A 9103-nucleotide genomic window follows, 5' to 3' on the forward strand; every position below is an offset into this window, starting at 1 on the left:
GCTAAGCCAATTTTTCATCGAGTCCCGACCCGCGCTTTTGACTGACATGGTTACAAAAACGAAATTGACAACCAGCAGAAACGTTTTACCTCAGTCTAACGGCTCCATTAGTGTGTAATACAATCTCGCAGTGAAGTAGTTGAAGCGAAATTCGTACAGAAAGTGAGTTACCTGTACCAACACAGTAAAGTGAAACACGGATGACATCAAAGGATGTGACGCAACATTGGGGATTTATACACAAATGATGATGTAGATACTTCCGTTTCCAATCCCGGTAAGCTTTATTGTATCTATGGCTATATGATGCATAGCTAAACAACTCTGCAGTGCATATAAAAAGGCCATGCATACTCATCTCGATCTTCCAAGTGTTTCACGTTCCAGGTAATTCCGGCCAACCCAGTAGTGCATGCTGTCACACAAAGAAAACTAGGCAAGCTCATTAACCTTTTTTTTCAGCTGAGCTCATCAACCTTTTGCCGCATGGGCGAGGTATTTCATAGTTATAAGAAATGTACATAGTAATGACAATGATAACAACAGATTAGCTCACAGTGGGTGTAGCAGCTAGTTACCTGCTGGCTATTACGAGATACTATGTTTACACTGGAGTTTGTCTTGAAATAATTGGCACTGCTCTGCATAGACTTCTCAGTAAAATTTGTATACTTGCATGTTCAGTACTGTAATACTCCAAGTGCTCATTATGTGATACGCACCATGCATTCGACCCGCAAGCATTACACTTATCATCATAATCAGGTGCTCTCTATCCTAGCTACTATGCTCATAATGTTTTTTACTGATTATCCATTTGTCCATGTCTTTTGCTGACTTACCCAACCAGAGTTGAAACCGGGTCACTACTGCTGACCCGGATGACCCACTGACCCGGATAGCAATCCGGGTCAGACCCGGATTTGACCCGGATTAAATTAAACCGAGGCGCGCGATAAGAGCTATGTTTTGGGTATTCTCGAGCGAGCGAGACTACGTTTTGAGCGTTCGGTTCGTGTTAAGTAGTTATGTGATAACTAAGCCGGTAAGTTTAGAATTTAAAATCAGTCAGTGGGTTTGGTTCCACGTAGCTACTGTGAGTTTACAGACAGCAATTGGGTGTGGCTTCATACATACTTAGTATTGCAATTTCCAATATATTAAAATGGGTGTGGCTCACAAAAGTACTTAATATCCTGCTGCAAGACTAGACCTAGACTATATACAACTCATACATTAATCGATTAGTGGGCGTGGCTCCACGTAAGCTTGCAGACAGAAACGGACACAGTTTCATGCTACAGACTGCACTTACTAATAAATGGGCGTGGCTGAGCGTATGTTTGTAACGCGATAAGTGGGCGTGGCTCATGAAAGAGCTACGCGACTAGCGTTTATAGGTTCCACGTCGTCAAACGATCAAATTCGTTTCTCACGTGATCCAATCCGGGTCTGACCCGGATGACCCGACCCGGTTTCAACGCTGTACCCAACCACTGGGCCTGTGAAGTACCTCAAGCTACTGTCCCAACATCCATTCTGATAACTTCATATCACCCTGATATTATTGTATACAACTCGCAAGTCCATTATGTTGCTATGCTGGAATTGACGTGTCCAATAAATTAGGTCCATTTAAAATCAGCACGCATGGAATAGGAAGCAATCAAAAGTTGAATAATTGCAGAATTTGATTGGTTGAACATCTCCAGTTATTATGAGACCATTGAAATTTCAGTGCTTGGCCATTACCAACACAGCCTCCAATTGAAATTTCCCAACTCTACCATAGCTATCTCCAAGTCATCCATTAGAAAATGTTAAAGTATCGTAGCCTCCGGAATTGTAAGGAGTGGTTGGATCCAACTAAAAACTTATTGTATAATTTTTTTGTAGATTATAATCTTTTTGTTCAATGTATATCTGTGTATTATACTCTGTATTGAGTGCTTCACAGTAATAAATAAATAAATAAACATTAACTAGTATTTGTCTACTGTAACTGTTCTACATCTACACACCCATGCCATGCCCATGGAGGTTCTTTTTTAGGACCCCTGCATACCTGTGGTCGCATACCTACGAGGACTCACTTGCATTTAATTCACACTGTACAAATTTGTATCATTTTCTCTCATGAAAGGCTTGACAAAACTTGTCAATGAGTTTGGTGAATCAGCAGATCAGACAATTAACAGACAAATATTGCCGTGCAGAATCTCGTAGAGTCTGGTTGTTTGTAGTCTCGCGGCGCCCGACCCTAAAAAGAGGGTCTGGTGAAACTGTGTACAAAAAGTTTGGCGCTGCCGGAATGTTGGAAGCTCCAATCAGATCGCTCTATTTCAAATTGATTATGTAATGCGTACATTTCAAAAGATTCGCGGCTTACGATTAATTACATCCGGTGACTCTGCCGCTTAAACTCATTGAGAAAACAGCCATACAATTCTGTTGGGTTCGTTTTAATGTTGAATAAATAAAGTAGCGCTATTAGTTTGGTGATGCTGTAAGCGGATCTGGTTGAATGGATGTTGTGACGTAAACAGTGCACTTACGTAACACGTAAAACGTCATCCAATAAACATTCCAGAGCTCAAACTTTTTGTACACAGTTTCACCAGACCCTCTTTTTAGGGTCGGGCGCCGCGAGACTAGGTTGTTTGGCACATCCGCTTAATAAAGTTTGCAATAACATAGTACAATTAACATGTAGCTACTTGTTAAGCACATACGTCTAGCAATCCGGGTCAGTGGGTCATCCGGGTCAGCAGTAATGACCCGTTTCAACGCTGCCCCAAGAGAGTAGAGCCATTTTACTCACTGAGGCTTTATCAGACGTATGTGCTTAACAAGTAGCTACATGTTAATTATAGCAATCCGGGTCAGACCCGGATTTGACCCGGATTAATTAAAGCCCGAGGCGTGCGATAAGAGCTATGTTTCGAGCGAGCGAGACTACGTTTTGAGCGTTCGATTCGTGTTGAGTAAACAGGGGCGGATCCAGACTTTTAGAATTGCAACTTCAACCTAGCTGTAGGTTGAAGACCAAAAAAAAAAAAAAGTCATCAGCTACTAACAATAGCTACCCCTCACCATAGATACCCTCAGTTTCGCACTACATACTGCACTTACTAATAAATGGGCGTGGCTGAGCGTATGTTTGTAACGCGATAAGTGGGCGTGGCTCACGAAAGAGCTACGCGATAGCGTTTATAAGTTTCCACGTCGTCAAACGAACAATTTCGTTTCTCACGTGATCCAATCCGGGTCAGACCCCGATGACCCGGAGAAAATGTGACCCGGATGACCCGACCCGGTTTCAACGCTGATTTACATTACCTGCTATTGTAACACAGACAAGGTCTAAATACTACATTCTTCCCTGGTACTTTTGTGCATAAGAATTTTCATTTGAAAGTAAATATTCGATTAAACAGACTTGAAGAAGACTGCTAGTTGCACGATGAAAACCACTAGCTACCTGAAAGATATTGAAACCATTATTAGATAGTCATTTAATTGATTCAAGATTTATTTTTGTATAAGTCATTTAATTGATTCAAGAGTTATTTTGTATAATTACTGCATTGATCGGGTATGCAGGCTGTGCCTTTACCCGTATTTAATCATAATCTTAAGCATAATTGTTGAGCACCAATGAGCATTGGATTATAGAGGTTTCGCTGCACTCTAACTGATTATATGCACACTAACTTAATCTTTACCTTTCTTCACTGGAATATAGATTTCATAAACACACTGGCAGTGTTAAAATGACATAAATATGTCAGTACTGTCTATATAGCACCATGAGTTTGCTTGTCAGGAAGAGTATATAGATCATTTGTTACTGGATTACCATTACAATGATGGGTCTTATTTTGCTCTAAGATTTTTATTTTGTTGGCATAATAAAGAATATGATATGCCATGCATATGCACGTGCATGAGTGTTTAAGGGCACCGGGGTAAAGAGTAATGTGGTTGTAAGTTCAATAAGCATTTATCCACATTTTCAGATTAGGTTATGAGTATCTCACATAAGCCCTAATCAGAAAGTTCTCTACAGTGTCTCGTGTACATGTGTCCGAGGTGTATGTAATGTTTTGAATATCTTGGTGATGGTGTCTTCTCTCTTCTAGGATTTCTCGACAAGTCATACCATACAATACAGGATCATGGAGTTTGCACTTTTTTCCCAAAAACATTTTTTTGACCAGAAACCAGCTTCATGATACCTTCATGGCACCTTAACCAAGCTTAAAAGTTCCTTTAGTGCAACCCAAAATGCTTCCAATAGTGTACTACAATTTTTTATACAAATTTATATTCAGTGCATGCAATGAATTTCTTCTTACTGTTTGACTGATTGACTGATACCTTCAGACAAATGTAACACAAGACTTCAGACTTGATTTTTTTCACTGTTCAATGTCACTTCAGCCTGACAAGTGCCATTTGGCACACAGCAGTATGTACATACGGTGTATGCATCATGGACTTGTTTTTTTCTTCCTTTGTGTCCCGTTAGCTAGTGCATGATGGCTTCATTATGTTTGTAACGGTGTAGTGACTGGATTGATTGCAGAGATGCTTCTTGTAGTATTCTTCATTAGTAACACTATGTAAGGGGCTGAATATAGCTGATAACAAGGCATACGTTTGATTAGAAATAGAACGTAGTGAAATAAAGGAGGTTGCCTACACCTGAAGATATACTAATGGACATTTAATCCTCAATTTGGTCTATACTCATGATTGAGTAAATGCCCACTACTATACCTTCAGGTGTAGTATAGACTGAATTGAGGATTATATGTCCATCAGCTAGTATATCTTCAGGTGGGTGTAGGCAACCTCCCTTGTTTCTCTACTTTTTATTTCTATTATCCCTAATCAAACTTTAAAAGTTTCTAATTTTTCTTTATACTTGTACTTTAGAGTTCAGTATCCCAAAAAGGCCCTGTGTTGTGGCACAGAGGCACTGCTAAAGGGACTGAGGGTTGCTAAATTGAAGTATAAGTTATTTAGACTCAATGTACAGTTGTTGTACATTGACACTGTTGACAGCTGCTTGTAACAAAGACTACTATTAGCAGAAACAAGCCTGACAGTGATCGTTGTCACAGGTTTAAATTTATTCTTAGGTGGTGACACGTTGCCAGCACTACCAGTGTTAGTGTGCTTCATGAAAGGATCTTAAACCCCTCCAAAATTTACCACCAAAATATCTAAACAGCATAACAACACTTTGGCAGCACACTTCTTGGACACAGCAGACAATACCGAGACAATAAAAAAGAAATTTGAAAATAACGGAAAGATAACAGTGATGAAATTTCAGAAATGTCTGGATTCGGCAGGAATATGGGCTATCAACTAGAAAGTTTGTAAGTAGAGCTGGGAAGTATTGAAAAATAGCAAATGGTATAATACATATGCCTCCTATAAAAGATATCACGGTATTACTAAAAGCCATTAAAGTAACAGCCCTTTACAAAGGCACCAAATACCTATGGTAGCTACAAGCCTCGGGTACAATTTACATAGTTTGGTTAGTTGATTACATAAGCACCTACCTACAACACAGAGTGTATAAACAGTGGAATGGACTACTGGAATGGTGAATGCTGGGATGGTGGAATGAAATTTTTTAAAGTACAATATCATTAACATCCAAATAAGTACAACCCCTCTCCTTAAGTAAACAAATAAGATATTTTTTTATGATGATGGTTACTAAATTGTGTATACCCTGAAGTATAAGTTATTTAGACTCAATGTACAGTTGTTGTACATCGACACTGTTGACAGCTGCTTGTAACAAAGACTACTAATAGTGGAAACAGGCCTGGCAGTGATAGTTATCACAGGTTTAAATTTATTCTTAGGTGGTGACATGTTGCCAGCACTACCAGTGTTAGTGTGCTTCACGAAAGGATCTTAAACCCCTCCAAAATTTACCACTAAAATATCTAACCAGCATAAATAAAACTTTGGCGGCACACTTCTTGGACACAGCAGACAATACCGAGACAATAAAAAAGAAATTTGAAAATAACGGAAAGATAACAGTGATGAAATTTCAGAAATGTCTGGATTCGGCAGGAATATGGACTATCAACTAGAAAGTTTGTAAGTAGAGCTGGGCAGTATTGAAAAATAGCAAATGGTATAATACATATGCCTCCTATAAAAGACATCACGGTATTACTAAAAGCCATTAAAGTAACAGCCCTTTACAAAGGCACTAAATACCTATGGTAGCTGCAAGCCTCAGGTACAATTTACATAGTTTGGTTAGCTGATTACATAAGCACCTGCCTACAAACACAGCAGTGGAATGAACTACTGGAATGGTGGAATACTGGGATGGTGGAATGAATTTTTAAAAGTACAATATCAACATCCAAATAAGTACAACCCTCTCTTTAAGTAAACAAATAGGCTATTTTTTTAACAATGATAGGATTCGATTGTGCCCTATATATTCACTTTCTGTCAGTTTGTATAAATGTAGTCTATCATGTGTGCTTGATTAGAAACTTACAATACGTACAATTGAAAAGATTCCATTTTTATCATCCTGTATACAAATTTTACTGTTATGCAGTGTCAATTCTCCTTTTTAGCAATTGCTGTGTTAACTATTTTATGTAACATAAATTCATGTTAATTGCATGTTAATTGTAGAGTCTATAAAGAAGCTGATATTGTGACTCAAGTGTGGATGCTTGCATGTACATTTAAATGTGGATTAATTTAATAATAGAAGAAAGGAGTGTGTATGTGACTTCAATCTTTCATATGTGCACACATATCAATAATGTCAATGCAGTCATTTTGAAAGTCTCAACTAACACTACAAGCCATGTGATTACTTTCTTGTTGCGAAGTCTTCAAATTTTATATTTTCTGGCAAAGGTTTCTTGTGATTCTCAACATTATGTTGATGCATATTGTTATAAAAATGTCATACCGGGCACGCATGCCACTGACATTTAAGGCCAGGTATAGGATGTGCATCCACATTCTGAAATTGTTTGTGAGAACCATGTGTGGTGCTTACTGTATTATGCTGTATTTTTTTGCGGTATGTAATTTTTGCAAATTTTGCGAATGGGACATCTTACATGAAATTTTAATCATAAAATGGTCAAAAATATTAGAATATCTAGGCATCCCAATATACCGCAGGCTGTGCCATTTGTGAAAATAAAATTGCAAAAGTGATGGAAAGTAAGCATTCGCGAAAATTACAGTACATACCTAGAAAAATACTGCATATATGGTGTACTGTCTGCAACCACTTGTAATCAAATTTTGCTAATGAGGACTGTTTATAAACTAGGTGAATGCATAGTATTGAAGGGGCAAGCCCATAGGCATAGCAGCAGGGAGGGTGTATGGGGGATAAACGCTTATTTTAGAGGGGGCCCTCTACTTTGTAAGATTGAGGTACCCTAATAGAGCAGTTATTGAGGCAGTCATGTCATCTGAAACATTTAAATGCCTTTTCAAATAAAATTCAGTCAAAATTTGTTACCAAATTCAATTTCAGAAAGCTAATTTTTCTGTGGGGATAAAATCCTAGACCTCCTAGATATTACATGAACTAGTTGCAACCCTTCTTAGCCCCTCACTTAACAAAATTTTATTCTATGCTCTTGGGCAAACCTACTTTGCATGTTTACTTGCAAAGATATTGATGATTTGTTCAGTACCGACAATTTATAGACATTCTACGATGTATAATTTTTTTTACTGCAAATAGTTTGCAACCATAGCAGGAAGCCAAAATATGTATGCTTAATTTTAATTTGAAACAAATTACTATGTGATAGACAATATATTTTGAGCATAATACATCAAAGCCAAATACAGGGGCGGATCCAGGGCCTGGCAAGGGGAGGGGTACAAACAGGCCAAGTTGCAGGTGGTTGGGGAGACCCAGATTCTCTTGTTAGTAGCTGCATTTTTGAAGCAGCAAATAATACACCTCTTAGTAATATCTCACTGTTGATTTTTACTATTTTGGCCTTTGTAGATGGTTGTGAAGTCTTAAAAGCCGTGTAAAGGCTCTGAATGTATTAAACAACAGCAACACGATAATTATTTTTAGAGGCGCTTATTACGCACTAAGGTGCTGGGTGAAATTTCATAGTTTGTTTTGACTTTGGTTTCAGGTGAATTTGTAATAAACACTAGTAAAATGTACACATTTTCGTGAATTTTATAAGCAGATCTTGGCTTGACAAAGTTTAGTATTTTAACCAGAAGTGTGGCTCGTCCACAAGGTGATCAGGGGGGGGGGGGGGCATTTGCCCCAAATGCCCCAAATGCCCCATCCTGGATCCACCATTGAAATAACTTTTGCACTTGGGTGGGTTATTGGTAGTAGTGTATTTATGATGTTGATAGCCTTTATCCGTTAATCCTTGATCCCTTATAAGGGAGATAAACATACAGTACGTTCATGGAATCAATATTATGAATTCATCCCAGTTATTCTCATATGGTGGGGTTATTATTATTATTATTATTATTATTATTATTATTGGCACTTTACAGTGACCAGCACTGAAGGTCTGACAGCAACATGTGCTGCAGGTTCACCAATGAAGTGTGTCAAGTGTTAAGTTTCATCATACAATTGGCCTTTTGAATCAATATTACTAAAGAATTGTCATGTTTACTTTGCTCACCAATACAAAAACGTCTAAAAGATTGTATATGCTGAACTCCTTTGTTTGTTAAGATAGACTGTCATTTGTGATTACTTCATTTCTATGTTATTGGTTTATGCAAACTGTTTGTTTATCTGTGAGGTTGGAGTCATAAGAATACCCTTGAAATCTGACACTATAATGTGATCACTAATATAATTGAAACAACACCACATGATTTACAAGTGTTTTCCATAATTATGTACTGCGCATTTGGTACCGTGTTAGAGCCTGATTTTGGGTACATTGTTTAAAACAGCCCAGTGTCTACATATATCAGGCCCAGGTGCTCATTTTCATAGAGAGCACAAATGCACGGTAGTTTTAAACTTAACTAGGGGGTTATATACCTGATGTGCAGTTTGGAGTCTTCTCTT

The sequence above is a fragment of the Dysidea avara genome, chromosome 12 (genome assembly GCF_963678975.1).
Source record: "Dysidea avara chromosome 12, odDysAvar1.4, whole genome shotgun sequence".
NCBI classification, from domain to species: domain Eukaryota; kingdom Metazoa; phylum Porifera; class Demospongiae; order Dictyoceratida; family Dysideidae; genus Dysidea; species Dysidea avara.